Source organism: Myiozetetes cayanensis, unplaced genomic scaffold (assembly GCF_022539395.1).
Source record: "Myiozetetes cayanensis isolate MyiCay16 unplaced genomic scaffold, myiCay2020 scf1, whole genome shotgun sequence".
NCBI lineage: Eukaryota > Metazoa > Chordata > Aves > Passeriformes > Tyrannidae > Myiozetetes > Myiozetetes cayanensis.
Genome location: NW_026086604.1, coordinates 51,647,279 through 51,666,504, shown reverse-complemented (window position 1 = coordinate 51,666,504; position 19,226 = coordinate 51,647,279). Strand labels below are relative to the sequence as shown.

Genomic DNA, 19,226 nt, shown 5'->3' with positions numbered 1-19,226 from the left:
TCTCAGAAAGAAACCGTATCCCTGTTCCTTCATTTACCTCCATTTTAGGTCCTAAAATGAAACTTGAAGCTAGACAACCTTATAGGTATTCTTTCTTGCTACAAATCTCTTGCCTTGCAAACTGGCATCTCAGTGCAAAAGCAGCAGTAAAGCACCTGGCTCTTCCTAAACTTCCGCTGTGTAGAAACCACCTGCACAACTCAAATGTGATCCTTGATACACTGAAGCACAAGAGCACTAGAAAAAGGATAGGCATGACTCTGAATTCCCGACATACTTTCAGCTTTTATCTCCAAATATTATTATTCCCTCATACTTCCAAGGATGGATTACTGAAAATTTAGTATTTTGATAGCTACATATGTGTGCAAACTCTTGGTCTCAACTAAAAACAAAGAGAGATTGCCATCAACTTCAATCAAACAAAACAGCATTTTAATCTAAAAAGTCTTGAGATGAATGTGGTGGGAAAAAAGAAACTGGGTTTTACAAGCAGAAGGATTTAGTTTAGTTTTTTTTTCAATGGCTCTCTTTCAATGGTGAAAAGTGCTGAAAGTGGTACTGTCTATGTTGAGTGCACACCAGAGGAAGGTGAAAAGGGCAGGACCCAAAAAAGAAACAGGTACTGCTCCACCTGTGGTGGAGTTTTCAGGAGACTACGGAATTCAAGTGCCAGATATGTGGTTTTATGGTACTCCTTGATCTAGGCTCTGGAAACTGTTTTATCTTCCTTCTTACATAGGTGGGGGAAGTGGAGGGGGGGGAGGGCAACATCCTACAAATAAAAATTGACAATATCTGCCAGTCTGAAATATGCTTTTTTCAGCATTACTGAGCTGCATTTTTAGGACAGACTGGTTTTTTCCTATTGATATTTTCCTGCCAGAAAACGAAAAAAGCGCCTGAGATACAGATAGGTTTAGAAGCATAATTCAGGGTGACTGCTGTTTTTGGAGGTTGTCAGACACAGGATATATGATGAACAGCTTTTGTGAAGAGCAGTCATGTTTGCTCCCTGGCATAGGACTATGAGGGCTCAAAACTGGCTTGGTTAGAAATCACTGACTGGGTCTGAATTTTCATAGTTCTTCAGTGTCAGAAACCATAATTAATGATGCACAAGATTTGTGTAGCCATATTTAATTCCTATGTAAATACCTCAGTTTGAGACCTAGGTCCCGAATCTGGCTAGTGTCAGTCAGAACTAGGAGCTAATCTGCCTTGTTTCTTCTCCTTCTCTCCTCAGCAGTTTTCTTCCTGCATGTACTAACATTGGGATTTTTGGTGCAGATTTGTTCCCAGCTTTGAAACGGCTCAGTGCCAATAAATAGAATTTGACAGGATCCTAGTATATCCTGCTTTTACCTTTCTCCAAAAGAGGGAAAGTGTTTCTTATTTCCTCTCTCCCCCTCGAAAAACCCCATGACCCCTTTGGGTCTCTTCCTCCTGAGAAAAGATCACACAGTTCAAGAATGATACGCGCAAGCAACCTGTGCCCAGAAAGAACTTTTGGCTGTAATTATATTCAGAACCCTCCCTTTGCTTTTCCCAAACACAGCACTTATCCTGACATAATTGAACTACAAAATCCTAGAAGCAATAATAAACACGAGAGAAATTTTCTCCCCCTTTGGGCACAGCTTTTTTTTTTTTGTTTTTTCTTTTTTTTTTCTAGAGAGAAATCACAGCTATCACATGAATATGTCTCCTCTGCACACAGATGAATCTAAAACTCTATAAAAGGTTTCAGCAGTACTGCTTCACCAAACCAGCTTCTAGTACAAATAGTACACGGGAATAAAAACAAAATCCCGGACAAAGGAAAGGAGACTCTTCCTGTTCTTTCCCCTCTCTTCCCAGGCAACCAACATGGGATCCTCCTCGAGTTCCTAGTCCTCCTGAAAATGAGGTATTTCATGTTGCCTCTCCCCTTCAGATCAGGCAACATATGTATACATACATATATTTATATATGCACATATATAAAAATATAAATACACACTGAGTGGGTAAGTGTGTGCAAAAATTAGATTAATTTTCTATTTCATGCTCAAACTTGGTGTTGTCCTATTGTGAAACCAGGCCATACATCATAAGCCCTCATGGAGGGAAACCAGAGGCACCTTTATTTCCTGCTTTCCTTTGTGAGTTCCCACCTTGGGTTGCACTGTTTCTGAGCCTCAGGCTGAAAGGCCAAGTCGCTTGTGTGAGGCCATGTTTGCATTCTTGGATGGAAGAGGATTGACTGACCAGCTGAAGTCAAGTTCAAGCAAACAGCCATACTGGGTTGCCACCCCTGCCACAAAGTCAGTCTTGTTTCTCATTCCTATTCTGTTTGTGGTAAGGAAGGACAAAAACCCAGTAAGAATTAACAGGGAGCTCCTACAGATGCAGCTCAAGAGACCCAGTTGCTCCTTGCCCCTCCAGTCCAGAGCAGGACTGATGCAGAGCTTTTTCTTGCAAACACGAGGTAGAGGTGGAGAAAGTTTTCCTACAGAAACCCTGCACACTCTTTGCAGACCATCTTCCCTTTACACAACCTCTATTGTGGCTTTGGGTCTGTTTCTCAAAAAAAAAGTAAATGGAAAGACTGAGGTAATTAAAAGCATAGGGGGGATCTAAACAACTGGTAAAGAAATTTCTTGCTGCTTGACGCTCTTCCTGCCTCATGGTCTGAACTCTCTGCTGACACCATCGCCAAGCATGGGCACTGCACTAGGTGGGTAACACCATAGTGACCTGACCTGCTTCTCCACACTGGCCTCACTTTTTCATGTAGCCCATCACTGCAAATCAGGATATGCAATTCACTAGTACCTGTGGTTTTTACTCCACCTCATCATCAAACTGGGGTCTGAAAAGAGAAAATAAATTGCTATTTGCATAGGTATTAAAGAAAAATAATTCATTCTCTTTGGTAATAAATTCTTGGTAAGTTCATTTCTCTGCAGATGTCAAATAGTAACACAAAAGTACACACTCTGTGGAAGGCTACATTTGGAGTTTTATAAGATACATGAACAAGGAACCACAAAAATTATGACTCTGACTGCATTAAAAACACTGACTAAGGGTCCAGAAAGTACACAGCACATACTTTGCAGAGAAGTGAATGTCATGCTAAAAAAATCTAACCTTCATCCTTTTGTTTAAACCCATGACCTTAAAAAAGTCATTAAAGAATTTTGAGAGGAGCTCATCTGTTTTGAGAAGCAGGATGGGAGAGATGCCAGAGAAGGTGAGGTATGCATTTCCACAGGGTCTGTGGACCTGATTCCGAATCGCCTTCACATCCATGGATTAAGGACAAATTCACTGATGCAGAAGAGGGTCAGGCAATGCTAAGAGGCATGGCAATGCTGTGAGTAGTTCCTTGGCTTCCTGACACAGTTTACTGTCCCCATTCCCATGCTATACTCCTTTACTTGGCAGCTGTCACCATGTAACTCACCTGATAAACCAAGTTATCCCTTGCCTACTCCTCTCCCACAAACCACAACCTGCCCCATCTCTGCACAGCGCAGACAATCAGCAAAGGGGAGAAAGCAAGTGATGTGATTTTGGAGAAGACTGTGGACTAAATGTAATAGAGTCTGAAAAGAAAGAAAAGTTTTCCAGAGAAAAGCCGCAGGCAGCAGCCCACAGAAATGACAGTGATAGCCTTTTGCCCTGAGAAAGCATTTGTGAAGGGGAGGATTAGCTCTAAGCAGGAGGCAGATGCTCCCAGGGAAGCCTGCGTGGAAAAGCATTAGGTGAAAAGCAGATTTGCAGTATGATTGCACTAAAGAAAGAGGGCAATCCTCTTTCATTCAAGCTAGTTATTCCTTATCCAAGCTAGTTATTCCTCATCCACGTCTAGCAAGAAAGCAGAGGGAACTGGGAACTTCTGCTATAGCCATCCCCATCAGCTCAGGGTTTTCCTTTAGATTCTTATTGGTAAAATAATTCCAGTGTTTATTACTTGTCTTTTATGACTAGAAATTCCTTATCTACGAAGAGAGACTCACATGGCAGCACTCCACACGTGTCCATCTGTTGGTACCAGAGGCAGAAGCTGCTGATTGAAGCTAACATAAATCCAGCAAGGTCCGAATAGCATTTAAAAGACTAAGTAACCTCCTGTGGTTTAAAATATTCTTACATATTACAATAAAATAACATTGTTAAACAAAATGATGTCGATGCTTTTGCAATAAGCAAAAGGAAAACCTCGTTTGAATTTGCAAGACTGTTACAGGATATCTTACATTTTTGGCAAAACAGGAGGCACTTTTTTGACAATATCCCAATTTATGGAGAATTTCACATGGCTGGAAACTCCAAGGGCACTTTCCCCTCTTCTTCCCTTGCAGCCCCCCTACCTCCCCCACTACTGAAAATAATACATTCCCATTTTAAAGCAGTGGGAAATTAGTTCTAATCAGATGTTTAAGAGAGTTTAAATAGATTTTTTTTTAATTTAAATAGATTTAAACAAAGCCAGGCAAAACATGCTAATATTGCCATAATTATAAGTGAATTAATCAATAAATAAAGAAGTCAGCTAGAATTATAGCTAAGTTACCACTTTCAAAAAATGGGGAAAGTCTATAGAGGAGACATGTCCTGAATTCTCTGCAACATGCTGACTAACATCTTGCACAGCGGTAACAGCGAAGCCAAATCATTTGTCTGCAGCTTATAAAGGGTTTTGCATGTCATATAAAATTTTGCATTTAATAGTAAATGCTCAGGTTGATTACCATGATTTCCCTATTTGGACAGGAATAAAAAACTGGAAAGAAAACCGACTTGTGAGACACTGAGCATATGTGAGATGTGCCTTCACCTCACCTTTAACTCTGAGGCACACGCCTGAGCAAAACACTCACAGTCACAGCATGCCTGCCTCCACCTCTAGTCATTAGACAACATTCTGTCGAGCTAGACTGTCTCTACATTCACCACAAACACATCTGACCTGTGATTTTTGATTTTTGTTTGTTACCCCTCTGCCTTTATGCAAATGTAGAGGTGCTTTTTAGTTTCTTCACTAGTGTTTCAATTCCCCCACTTGAGAAATTAAGCTTTAGCTATCCCAGCAAATGATTGATTTTCAAAAAAAAAAAAAAAAATTAGGTCTTTACATAGTTAAGTTACTGGCATTCAAACTCAAAGTTATTCTTACGAGTGCCTGCATGGTCAATGGTATTCCTCAACAGAAAATTCTTATAGATAAAGAAGATCCACTTTAACATGAATCAAGGAATTCTGTAACTGCTTCTTCACCCTGTTTAAAGATCCCAACGTGTAACTACACACAAAAGCAATCAGGAAAAATTGGCTTCAGGAAATAATGTTGCCAATATGTGGGTATACCGCCTCATGCACTTGCACCCTGATTCCCTGATTTATATCAATAATATTTAGCACAGAAATACAGCTTTTGCTTGACTGCATGACTATCAAATCCAGATAAAATATAAAAACTGACTGAATAAATAACAACACAGTATTTTTCTCCTCATCCATCTATTTTTTTAACCTATACATCTGCTTGTAACAAATACCTGTTGAGTCACGTTCCACTTGACCTTTTGTGATATAGATCTTAAGTTTCCTATAAATATTTCTGTGGTATATTTCTACAAAGCAGATGATAACTTTGGATTAAACAGCTCTCATGTGTTTGCTCATAATTGAAGAGACATTTCTTGTTGACCCAAGTGGTCCTTTCCAAAACCAGGTTTGTGCTGCAATGAAACTTCCACGCTTTCATGACATGAATTTATTTATTTCTCTGGACAGATAAAATGGTCGATATGAAGCAGATACATTGCTTATATAGATGACTGTTCCATCTGCATATCTGTGTGGGAGAGGGTAAAAACAATTGTAAACACAGTGTGATACTTTTCTGGAAACTAAGTCTACTTTTTTCTATTTCTTATTTACTTTATTCCCTGCTGGTCTCAAAATTACAATGCTATTCTATTCTGATAGAATGAGTTAATGAAATTCATACCCATATGTTTTTACTGATCTTATTTTTAATAAAATCAAAAGTTTTTTCCAGCACTTCCTTGTATAACATGAATTAGGTTTTTTTGAGCAAATATTTCTCACAGGATCATTTCACTTGGGATGAAAGGTGATAAAAACACTGGTGTGGCACGAAGAAGGGGGAAAGGTTGAGAAGTCTACAGAACTTGCAGACATTTTGGAACAAGCTATTTAATAATAAGTTACTGAGGAATCTGTATTTTCTCACATACTTTGGGAAAAAGTTTGTTTTTAAAATAAAAATGCATAATGTGAGAAAACTTCCTAAAATATGGCAACGTTTGCTCTGGGTTTAAAGTTTCAGCCTGATCAACAATGGTGTCACGTTTCCGCACAATCTGCAAAATTACAGGCGCATTTGTTTTGGGCTTGGTTTTGGTTGTTTTTGGTGTGGGGTTTTTTGGTGTTTGTGTTTTGTGGGGGTTTCTTTATTTTAAATCTTAATGTCCAAATGATGCAGTGCAATGTTATGCAGAACCATCACAGCAGTTTCTGAGGTTAGCAATAGCACAAGTGCAAAAGGGGTCTAATCCAGCAATCTCAGCTAATGCAGCTGCTCAGACACTGCACTATATGTTTTAAAACACTGACAGGGCTTTAAAAATCCTAAAACATTTAAAGGCCTCTAAACCTACCTATATGCAAACTCTTCCTGCTCAGAATCAGCTACAGCAATCTGCCACCCACGTCACTAAACACAATGACAAGATTATGCTTCCATGTCTTTGCAGTCTATTCTTCACAATATTCAAATCTTCAGGAACTGCATTTCTGATCCTGATGCAACAGCACAAAAGCTATTGTTGTAAGAAATGGTTTAACCTGTCAACAACACTGTCACCACAGTTACTACCACTAGTAAAGATATGATCATAATCTGCCACTTAAAGATCATAAAATATGTTATGACTATTGTATTCTTTTACATAGTTCTTTTACATGGACATGAATTGAGAACACTTGATTTAAATAAAATCATCCATTATAAATTTTCATTGTCAAATCTGTTCTTAACCTTTAGAGAGCTTAGGGTGCTGCCTGTTCATGTAGGGAAAACCAGCTATTAACAGACAAACATTTATCAGAAATACAAACCAGTGTAACACTGTATACGAAGAAGAGAGCTTGGAAGAGGCACACAGGGATGCTCTGTCTCAACATGTAAATGACTCACATTAAGCTAAGTTAAAACTCCTCAGTACCATTCAAATGCTTGTGGTCCATGCAACAATTTATAGTGTGTTTAGGAATTAACAGCTGTACATTCAGAAAGATTCAAGGATTACATCTGTAAAAGGCACACAGTGCATGACAGAAGTATGTGATTTATTTTTAAATAGTTTTATTGGGGCTGCAAAAACTAATTATGAAAGAGACAGCAAATACCCAAATTTGAGTTGCTTATGCATCTTAGATGCAGCTCTTCTGCATGTGTATACAATCATAGACTCCTCCCCTTTGAAAGCTTAATTTCTGGATATATTTTATCTGAGAATGACCATGAGCTGTCAGACTGACCATGAAAACAAAACAAAGACAAAAAAGGAACCACCACCCCCACAACACACCCCAAATTGGAGCCCCAGAACATATCAAATAAGGTATTCCTCATACAAAGAAAAGTATTCCTATTATACTCACAGCAGTTTGTGGAAAACAGGATTGACACTGGGTCACCTCCAGTCAAGAGAAATGAACACAATTTGGCAGAGATACAGAGAAGAGGGATGAAGAAGGTAAGACTGGAAGGCTGGTGTCAGAGAAGGAGACTAGGAGGAGCAGGATTTATCAGACCAGGGGTCCTTGTGATTGCCTGCAATGACCAGGTGAAGCGCATACTACACCTTGTCATCCTGGGCCACAAGGGTTACATGTTTCTACTACAGCAAGAACACTGCAAAGGGCTGTTGGGGACAATGTTGTATCCAGAACTGCAGGTGAGGGCCATTGGTTTTCCCTGACAGAAATCAAAGGCAGGTTGTTGCTATCCAGAGAAGTACAAGAGAGCTCTCCCATGACCAGATAAAAGTATTTAATATATTACAATCTGAACTGTTTCACCTAATCTAATAATTCCATCTTGAGATGCAGCGAGCCATGTGCAAATGAGACATGAAAAAAATCAAGAGTTTTGAGCTGCCAGAACAGCCTGGCTCTGGTAAGAGCACGACTGCAGAAATCACCAGCAATATCCAGACTGGTTCAGCTCAGAGAGTAGTGCAACTGTCCAAGGGCAGAGAGGGGACCTGGGGATTCAGAGGTCCCTTTCATCATGCTTCCACCTCATCATGGTGAGCTGCTGTTTCTATCGTGGAAGTCCCATCCAGCGGAGGGAGAGGAGGCAGAAATGGCAGACGTCCACACACCTTTTGGAGCCTGTTCCTTCTATTGTGTCAGCAAACAATAGCCTCCCTGCTAATCTGTGAATCTCCTCAGGCTCCCTTCATGCCTTTACCATACTGCTTTCCCAGCCCAAGTTACCTTCTCTGCTATTTACAGCTCTCTGAATGGTTAGATTATTTCTCTGTACGCCCCACAAGAAGGTAAGTAGAAAAGAGAAAAAGATGTTACTGAGTCAAGTGCCTAAATTTTCAAGTTTAGCTTGGTTACTTTCCATATGTTATCTCTAAAATTTTATGTGATTTATAGCATGAGCCAATGGCTGACTTTGTTAACTGCACAGAGCACACAGCCAAAGAGTAACAAAAAAATGATGCTGTGGTAAAATGCTTCCACTACTGCCAAATCCTGCGTTTCCCTTCCTGTGGACTCTTAGTAATTTCAATTCCCTATGGAAACCTGAATTAGTGTTAGTATACAACATACATTACGTAATGTTGGAGTTTACATTTACGGCATGTTTTTGCCAGGAACTTCTTGAACATGTGTGGGGCCGTGAGCAACCTGGTCTACTGGAAAGTGTCCCTGCCCATGGCAAGGGTTTGGAACTGGATGGTCTTTAAGGTCCCTTCAAGCCTAAACCATTCTATGATTCTGTGATTCTTCTCTGTGTCTTTTTGAAAAACACTGAATGGATAGGCTGCACTTCAAAAATTCAAAATATTGACAGACATGAAAATACAAATGCTACTTAACTATTAAGGGATTTACTTTTAAATTATAATATCAGATTTTAAGAACTAAATCTAGCAGATAACTGTTCTATTTGTTGTTGAAATCATGATGGTAACTTGAAAACTCATTCTTTATACTGAGCAATGCTCTGGAAGTATTTGGATTACTTATAAACTAAGCAAAGCTATGCTTTATGATTGTTATACAATACCAAAATAATGTAAAATTATTTTTACAGCTTTCTCTATTTCAAATGTTCTCTCTGGTGTTTTTTAATTTAAAGTTTGTTTTTTACCTGGTACATGAAAACCCTGACTTAAGGGTTAAAACTGTACACATTATGCAAAACCCTATCATCAATAACAATTTTAAGCAACTGCAGCACAAAAGACTGAATCTTATCATAAGTCAAAAGTGGGGTGCAATGCATCTCATTCTAACATGGATGTTTAATATCTAATTACAAAAAATATTAGATTATTATCTAATCAATTCCTCCCTTGAAATGCCTATTTCTCTTCACAGACTATTATAAATGGATTCAAGGTGAGTTCTTCTAGAGATCTAATGACCAGTGCCCAGAAATCATGGTGAAATGGAAGTAAAGGTTACTGGCAGGAAATACAGCTGAGGAACTGCATTGCATGGCAGGAAGCCAAAATTAGTGTATTCTCAGTGATGTGTTAATAACTTGGAAAGTAAAGGTGCTGAGCTGGTGACCAGTCAAACCTGGTGATCATCAGCAAATGAAAGAGTTTTGCGTGCAGTTTAACACCTCTGCTGATGGTTCATAATTTTTAGTGGCATTTATGAGCCCACCTTTTTTCTTAAGAAGTTAATGCTAACATATTTTAAGGCTTTTCTTCACTCAGAAGGCATAGTTCTTTCAATACAGTGCTGTTCAGTTTGGTCAATAAGCCATCCAGTGACCTCAGGGAATGAGAAAATCCATATGGGCAAGCAATTCACATCCTCACATCTCATAAAAGCAACCCCAACTTTAGTGATGCTAAAGGTGGAAGAATGAAAATGCTTCAACTGTAAACTACTCTCTATGTATTCACTTCAGGGATTGTGACAATACATTATTTTTTCAAAAAAGCTGGCATTTTGGCTTTTTAAATTCCTCCCCCTCTAAATTCTAACACAACTACAAGCTAGTAAAATTTGAATAAAATGCCTTATATGCACTGATGCCAATACATATGAAAATTAGCATTTACCTATCAACACACTGAGGTAAGCCTGAATTTTCCTTAAAATAAAGATGAAAAGCAAGAGCTTCCCTCTTCTCCATGTAGAATTTTGCAACTAAAAATCTAAAGTAATAGGTATGCTGTTGGTTTGTTACTGACAAAATCTGTGCACATTAAGATTTTCTGTCCTTTGGTATGAAGTTACCTCCTATGGCTCTCTTTCCTATGCTTTTAGGATTATTCTTTCCATTAACGCCTTCACCTCCTCTTTCTCCCCCCCAAAAAACACAGCAAAGATAAACCTTTGCTCTGTCTGTGTGCCTGTCCCATGTCTGAGTAAATGAATGAGCTGTGTCAGTGGCATATATTCCATATAAGTTCAGAAGAAATCCCTTTGCAAGTTTAAAGTTAAGAAATTAGGTTTTGCTTCATCAGAAAATGAAACTAAACACAGTCCTTTGGACTGACCTGGAAGGGTAACTCAGAGATTACCCTTACTGTTGCTGCCCTGGGCACTGCTGGTGCAGCAGCACGACTCATCCAGCCCAAAGTCTCAGCACTGCTTTTTAGGAGGGCAACTCAGGGAGGGGGTGTTTGGATGATGGCAGCAGCCTGCTACTGGTTACCAGTTCTTCTGGGAGCCTAGCAATGCTCAAGAGAATTTGTTTAAAGTTAGTGTCATAATCAATCCATCAACTTTATCATGGACTCCCCACCGCCCAAATGCTGACAGAGTGTTCACCTTCAATGGCTGAGTTTCTGTGAAGTCTGATGAATGCACCAGAAGTTGCCTTAGGATCCAAGGCCTATAAAGATTGTCTGAATCGCACTTCAGACATTTTTTTCTCCAAATGACCAAACCTCTCATCAAAATGCAAGACAGAGACTATTCAAAATCTGTACATATTTCTATAAAGTTAACAAGATAATGCATATGCCTAAACTAAATTATTTTAGGTAAATATCAGCTTGAAACTTTAAAAAGATCACTGTAGAGTGCTGCAATGAAGTTACAATGGACATTATGAAATTTTAGCTATCATTCTGCAGCTCTACCCCGCATTTTGTTTTGCTTTTTTGTTACTTTTATTTTTGAGCTATTTTTCACTATTAATCCCAACTTCTATAACTTGTATTAAAGAATATTAAACCATATCAACCCACTTACAGAGCAGGCATACATGTCCTCAAAAATCCCACAAGGCAGAAGACAGACAGACTTTTACATTAGAGTAGCCAAACTTATGATAACCCACAAGGAACCGCTTTCAAACATGAAATTAAGATAAGGTCACAGAGTCCGTTAATATGTTCAAGTGATTGGAATCCACCTGCAATTACTGCAGGCTTTGTCGTGCAGTTTCAGTGTGCAAGGTGGGCCTTACTCTTAGGTACTCCCTTCTGGGGTAAAGAGGGTGGCAGAAAAAAAAGAACCTGTATTATCTGTGTAAAAATGCCAGAAGAGTTATCTTCAAGCTACTCAAAGTCAGCATACGTTTAGCAAGACTGGTTACACTGTAAAATGACAGCCCAGTGATTAGATGACCTGCACGAAGAAGCTGTTCCCTTACCAGGCTGCTTGATGGAACAGCAGCTGCACTCCAGTTTTAATCTTTAGCTCCTGATGGGTGGGACAGCCCAAATATGAACTATTCCAGGTGTTCTGAGAGGCATGGCAGAGCTAGGAACACAGAACTGTTTTGCTTTGAGCTTGAAAAATCTGCAGCAAATGGGATTCAGTACAATAGCCCAGAAAACCTACAGAGACACCAATGGGGGTTCATACAACTTTCCACAGCAACGCAGAGAAAGTGCTGATCATACCATGGCTTGTTTCATTTCAGTCAACAGCTAAGCAAAGTCAGGCAGCTGTAGCAAACTGAATACATCCTGGTCTACAATTACTCTGTAATATCACTGACATTTTTATCTAGATAGCTATCTTAGAATCGGAAGTAAGTGCATTAAGCAATACCACCTTCCTTTTCTTTAAGCGTCCTGATCTCCTTTACTTGCTTTCCAAGTCTAATTGTCAGGACTAATGTATCATTTTATGAAAGCTTATATTATCTAATTCTTATAGATGCCTTCTTTGCTAAATTTCTCTCTTTTATTTTTAAAAAATCCCCCGCCCCACCAAACCACCCCTCTGTTCTGTACTTTCTTGCTTAAGGCCTCTTCAATACCTGCCGTCCACTGCGACAATCAATGCCATCAGCATCAGTTTTGCACAAAATTGTATAGATGATTTCACATTGTCGTGTGAGAACGCATAACCACCATAAAAAAAACAATATAAAGTTTAAAACCCCCTCCCTCTGACTTTTCATGCCCGTGAGATAAGAGCTGTCAGCTCTTTTGATACAGATGATACACGTTTCAGAAGATTGCACAGAATATGTAATTACATAAAGATAGGAACTAGCCCTTTGAAACTCTCCTTCCTGATTTGTGGGGCATAAAAATCTCTCTCAAAAGAAGCAGTAAGACTCCTGTTTCCTGAAAAACTTCTGCTTACAGATCAGTATATGAAATTCTAAAGAGCAAGCCCATTTTTCAGTGTACCTTTTAAAAGGCAGATTAGGTTTTAAATGATCCTGAACAACAGAAAAACAGACACACCCAAGTCTCAAATATACTTTCAAGAAAAACTTGATTAAAGCTGCTGAGGGAAAAAATTGGGACATTGTGAACAAAAGCAAAGGTATATACTATGCAAGCCTGATGTTAATAGACCATGTTGTGAGGTGTCTACTGTTCCTGAAAAATCAGATGTGCAAACATGAAAAGTAAAGCATTTTGATTTTTTTCACAAACAGAAGTATATATATATATATATTTAAAAACTTTCCCCATTGTTCAGTACCTTATCTACATCTTAGAAACAATGATTATCAGTGTGTTTCTGTTCAAGTACAGAATAAGTAACCTTCAACCTAAGGCTGAAGGCCAGGTAACTAACCATAGAGACATATTTACATCGTTATTTTTAAAATACACTCTGTGTTGTATATTTCATTACAAATTTTTAGATTCCAAGTGTGTAACAGGGAAATAAATTAAACATAATAAACATGACTTATGGTGATGACCTCAGAGTTAGAGCATAGGAGGGGTTTGGCTGTGGAACAAACAACTTCTGGAGATGTTCCAGGACAACAAACTCCCTTTATTTCAATTAGATGATCTAACAGACCCCGTGATGATCCAGCACAACAAACAAATTGTCTGAGGACATGCCAAATAGTAAAACCAGTAAAACATGATTTTTGTCTCTTAGCTCTAGGAATTTACTCTTATTAAAAAGGGGCTCTTCTGCAAATAAAATCCAGTACTGTAATACACAGCACTGAATTCCACTCTTGTCCTAAAAAATGGAAAAAATTTGCTGCAAGATATTGAAAAGTTTAATATAGGGACTACCCTTCATCAACACAGTGAAATGGTTAGCAGGCTTCCAAGTCAGTCACATTTCAGTTTTTAGGAAGGAGACAGTTTGAAACAAAAATCAAAGCAAAACTAAACCAAACCCTAAACAAGATTTTTTAAGGAGTCATCGCTGTGTAAAAATAGCTCATGTGTTTTATACTCAGCCATGAAAACACATTACAGAAACCTGGAAAAAAAGGTGTACATATGCACACACACACACATATACACTTTTCCATGGTAATCAGACACATGTAGACTTTAAAACAACAAAAATATCCAGTCCAGACATAAACTAAAAGGTGAAAAGAACCCACAAAATACATATCTCATGAAAGAAACAACAGCAGTTTAATAGTGAGAAAGCAGTGCTGTGGGGGCTTTAGCTGCCTGCTTGTCTCCCGGTGTGCCCCAGTGCACAACTCATGTGTTTGGAGTGCATTTTCCCCCACTCACTTTCTCAGCTGAAAAGCTAATGAAGTCTTAACAAACAGACTTAAGCTCAAACATCATTAATTTTGCTATTAAGGTATATCACTGAGAGGTTCTCCCACTTATATAGTTATGAAGTGCTTGGCAACAAGGACATTTATAAATCATTTCTCTAAAGAAGGAAAGACCAACCTGAATTTTATTGCAGATCACTAGCTGTGTCATTCTTTACAGTTTCAAGCCCCAGAACAGTAGCAAGAATATGACAAATTCCCCCCTTCGTGCACAAAAAGCTGTTGCCAAAATGGCATCAACAATTATGCTACATGTCCGTGAAACAGAATATATCAATCATTCTCTTAAAAGCATTATTTCTGATAAAAATTAACAAGGGCCTTCAGACCAGGGCAACATCAGGCACCTCTAAAGCTGTCTCAAAATACAGGTTTCAGTGAAGTCATATTAATATGAGTATGGTTGCTGAGTCACTGGCAAAGCACATCAAAGGGGTGTCCCCTCTAAAAGACTAGTTCAAGACACAGCATCAGCCTTGAAGCCCGCCTCTTTCTTCCCCTGTGTGGGAGGAAGGAGTGAACCAGAGAGGACCTGTTCCAGTCACCCCTTCTGTGCAGTTCTCTCTCTTCTTCCTCCACCACGGGAAAGGAACGCCTTACAGGTCCAAAAATATCCCCCCACCATATGTTTGGCACGCTTCAGTTACAGGACAGCAAGTAGTTATATGTTTCCGTCACGGACCAAAAGCATATCTAGTTTGAGAGACAAGAGTCTGTACTTTGGCCACAGTAGACACATGCCTGATCATTTGATGGGGAGGGATTATAATGCCCAAGACTCTTCCACAGACACTTCAGGACATGTGGCCTGCTCTGGCTGAAAGATGAGCATGCCCATTCACAGCACTGTGGTTTCTGCAGAACACGTGAAAGGGGCTTCAAGCTGTAGATCATATTAAAAAAATTGGGATCTCAAGTTGCGTGCAATGTTTTTGTTTTCTTGTTCAGTTTTCCCCTGCTCAAAAATAACTTCTTCAGTTATAATAGTAAAGCTGAATACTATGCAAAAAACTGTAGAGCAACAAGTCACTGCTCTAAGGTGTCATTAGTGCTGTCCATTCTGGGTTGTCAAATGCAGAAAAAAGACTAGTTTCTACAACAGTTGCTCCTTAAGCTCTCTGCCTAAATGAAAGGGAAAAATAACAAATCATCAGTTAGTTTTGGGGATTTAGCCACCACCTGTAGTGTAAGGTGGATGCCAAACATGCTACGAGGTTGAAGAACGCAATGTTGTACAGCGTGAGAATTTTAACTGAGCATCCTGGAGCTGTATTTACATATTCAAACTATTTTTATCAAGGTAAGCTTTCACAGTGCAGGCAGGAGATCATACTGTGAAGAATACTTCAACAGTGTGCTTCAAAACTACAAGACTTTGGAGTACTTGATGCCGAACATTTAGTTAGTTCTGGTTTAGTGTGGTCACCTCGACAAAACTGGTGGCAGCTGAAGCCTTAAGACAATGACTTCTGTGAATACAGACCTCACCTACTAAATCTCTGTATTCTAAAATTTGTGGTAAACAGTAGTTCACTACTTAACCATCCCTTATAGCACTACAGAACTGGCAGGTGTCCCCATTACCCTACTGCGTCACTATTCCAGCCACATACATGCTTCTTAAGAAGTGTACTTCCCCCACACCCTTGCTGCTGTTTCTCCACTTCCCATTTCTTCTGCTTTCTGGGGAAGTCCTTTAACCTCAACGCATCCACCTCTCACAAATCCATTTTCTGCACAGTATATCGGTCAGCAATGTTCCTACCATCATGCTGAACATCTTTAGGTTCATCCTTTATCTGTAGTATCACCCGAGTCTCCAATGATGCCGATGGTTTGGGTACAGACTTCCCTTTACGAAGATAAATACGGGTCATTTAATTGTTTTGAATTTAGTCAGGTAATTGCAAAGTGTTCTTCTGTGACTAAAAAAGCCCAAATGCCCCAAATGAACCTCTAAAGAGGGTAATTTTCTCAAGCAATGTTCAGCTAAAAAACAGGTTATGATCCACTGTTCAGGGTGACTTCCTTTGAAACAGCAGGACACTGAAAAGCATGAGTTTGCAGAAGGGGGAAGAACTGAGGGTCAGAGATGACTTGAGGCAGTGTATGAAGAAGCTCATCCAGACCGGAGGAAGACAAGTTAATACCGATATGGACTCATTAATACCTATATAAAAGAATCACGGAATTATTAAGGTTGGAAAAGACCTCCAAATCCTCCAGTCCAATCTTTGATCGACCACCACCATGTCAACTAGACCACGGCACTAAGTGCCATGCCCGGTCATTTCTTGAACACCTCTCTGGGCAGCCCGTTCCAATGCCCTCTCAGTGAAGAAATTCTTCCTGATGTCCAAACTGAACCTTCCCCGGCACAGCTTGAGCCTGTGTCCACTTGCCCTGTTCCTGAAGAAGTGCAGCTCTCTTTCCCTTCTCTTTTTGAGACATAACTAGCTCACCTAGAAATTCATTTTGAATCTATATTCGCAGTACTGAGTAAATTATGCAATTCTGACTAAGATCTGAATTAGAAAAGAGGAAAGGTAAATTAGGTCATAAGGAGACAACCAACATGGCAATCAATCAAGGTTTTATAATTTTAAAAAAATGAAACCATTCATCAGCCACCAAATTTTTTCTTAATCTCTGAAGAATACCTGACAACCATTGAGGTTGGAGGTGGCAGAATTTTTCCTAGATACCTCCTGATTTCATTAATATTTAATTTCAACATTCTTTTGATCCCCTCTTCCAAAATAGTTTCTACAAACACCATCTCTAGAATCTCTAGTACTAACATGGAAGGAAGGCTCCATATTTTCTCTCTCAATCTATGGATGCGTACATATTGAATCTTAAACTACTGGCATTTTAACAGACATCTCTAATCTGTTTACTGATTCTTTGTTTCAGCTCTAGCTTGCATGTTACTCAATAGCACAGGTATGAAAGCAAATATTAATATGAGTATTGAAGGCAAAATTTTAATTCCAAAAAAGCTTTGGTAGGTAAAGTAGGTAACAGAGATAAATGTGAGATGGAGGGAGATTTAAAGCAACACATCAAGAGGAACCAACACTGAAGAAATATGCACCTGGTCAGACCTCAGAACTGCATTAATCAGGGAAAATGTGCAGCCAGTGAGATGCTGAACAAGCAGCAGTGTGAACACCACTGTGAAAGAGTAGCTGAAATGCCATTTGCCACACATATCAAATTTAAAATTGTTCAAGTGACGATCAGCATAGACGAACAAGGCTGAGATCTGCCCAAAACAAACCTGTGAAGAGCTGTAAAAAGCAAATAGAGTTCTTGAGAGGAGAGCTTAAAATGTGGTCACTGGTATTTTAACGGCTTTTGGACACTAAAAAGAGAAAAATTTGTAATATTTAAAAAAAAAAAAAAAGAAAAGAAATGCAGTATACCACTACATGTCTCAAAAGCAAAAACCAAAATCCTTATTTTCTGCAACCGTGTCAAAATTACAGGCTCTCTGAAAATGTAGAAATCTTCCAGCTGATTCCCCTAGCTTGGTCCCTTTCCAAGTTTCTCAACCTTTTCTTGATTTGTGTAGCCAAAATACCTTCTTTGCCTCCTGTCAGATATATCAAGACATAAAACTTCCTCATATATATTTTCCTTGTGACTGTTTCAGTACTTAGTTAACCCCCCTCCAGTAAAATTTGTGAAAGGCCTTTGAAACACAAAGAAATTACCTGCTGATTGTCTTTGCATCACTAATCTCCAAACACTTTCAAAGAATTCTAGAAAACGAGTGAGAAACTATTTTCCTTCACAGAAACTGTGCTGCCAAGTTAAGCCCTTGCCTCTTCCAGAGGAACAGACCAGTGCATCCAAGCTGGGCTTTGTCCGTGTTTATTGCTTGACCAGAAAGAACAAAAGCATCATTAACTCTATTACACAAAGAGAAACTTTGGAGATTGTTCTTGGTTAGAACTAAGAATGTTTTTACACATTTAGCAGCTACCAACCCCCCAAAATGAAAATGTGTCCTCGTTGTTTCCACAAAATCAAATTTCCAAGGTGACATGTGAACAGATAATATTCTTCTATGTAAAAGAACAACAGATCAGAAAACAAAATAAAATACATGGATTTTTTTTGATTACGCTGAAGTTGGCATATCTACTGGGGACTGGGGCAAGGGGAGGGAGAGGAAACTGGTAAGATAAATGTTCTTAACTTGAACATCTGTAATTAAATGCATATGTAAATCTCAGATACAGCTAACTTTTCTTTCCCCTCCCAAATTTAACTCTTCTAAATGTTGCTACTTTTTTCCTGCAATATGAAGGTGACATTTCAAACCATGGCTCAGACTGTGAGACTGTTCTCTATCTCAACACTTCCCTCTGGATTTAGAGTATAGTATTCAATGTACAGTCAAAAAATCAAAGAGAAAACAAGATTTCGAGTCCAAATGTTAGCCCAGGCACATGCTTTATGCTCACGAGACAGTGATCTGCAAAAACTGCATCTCCAAATGAATTTCTAGCTTATCCGTTTTCACTTGAGCAGACTGGATGGAAGAGACAGGCTAAGCACTGAATTTGAACATGGCTTAATCAGTATTGGTTTACACAACATGACTGGCAGAAAATTGAAAAACAGTAAAAAAAAAATGCTACAATTGACATTTGCATACTTTTATTTTGGAGAAAAGTTAGCAGAACATAACAAAATTCTTAAGAATCAAATTACTTTTGAAAAGAAAAACTGCATACATGAACATGCTTGCAGGGCTAGGAAAATTAAAAGAGTAAAGGAAAGAGATAATAAGAAAAGTGGATTGGAGCTGTAGTGAAAAATTATGGGAATGAAAGGGTGATGCTCAGCAGCAGGAAAATTTAGTGCAGGTGGAGGGAAGAAAGGAGAAGAGAGAAGATCCATATCCAGATGCAGAGAATCCAGATGACAAAGAAAATAATACAGGTATTTGACAGAAGAGGAATAT

General features: G+C 38.9%; 1 protein-coding gene across 1 annotated transcript in view; it reads right to left on the bottom strand.

Annotated features, from left to right (window-relative positions):
• GNAL (G protein subunit alpha L) overlaps positions 1-19,226 on the bottom strand; it is a 193,655-nt gene that overhangs the window by 123,428 nt on the left and 51,001 nt on the right. The gene's annotated exons all lie outside the window — the stretch shown is intronic.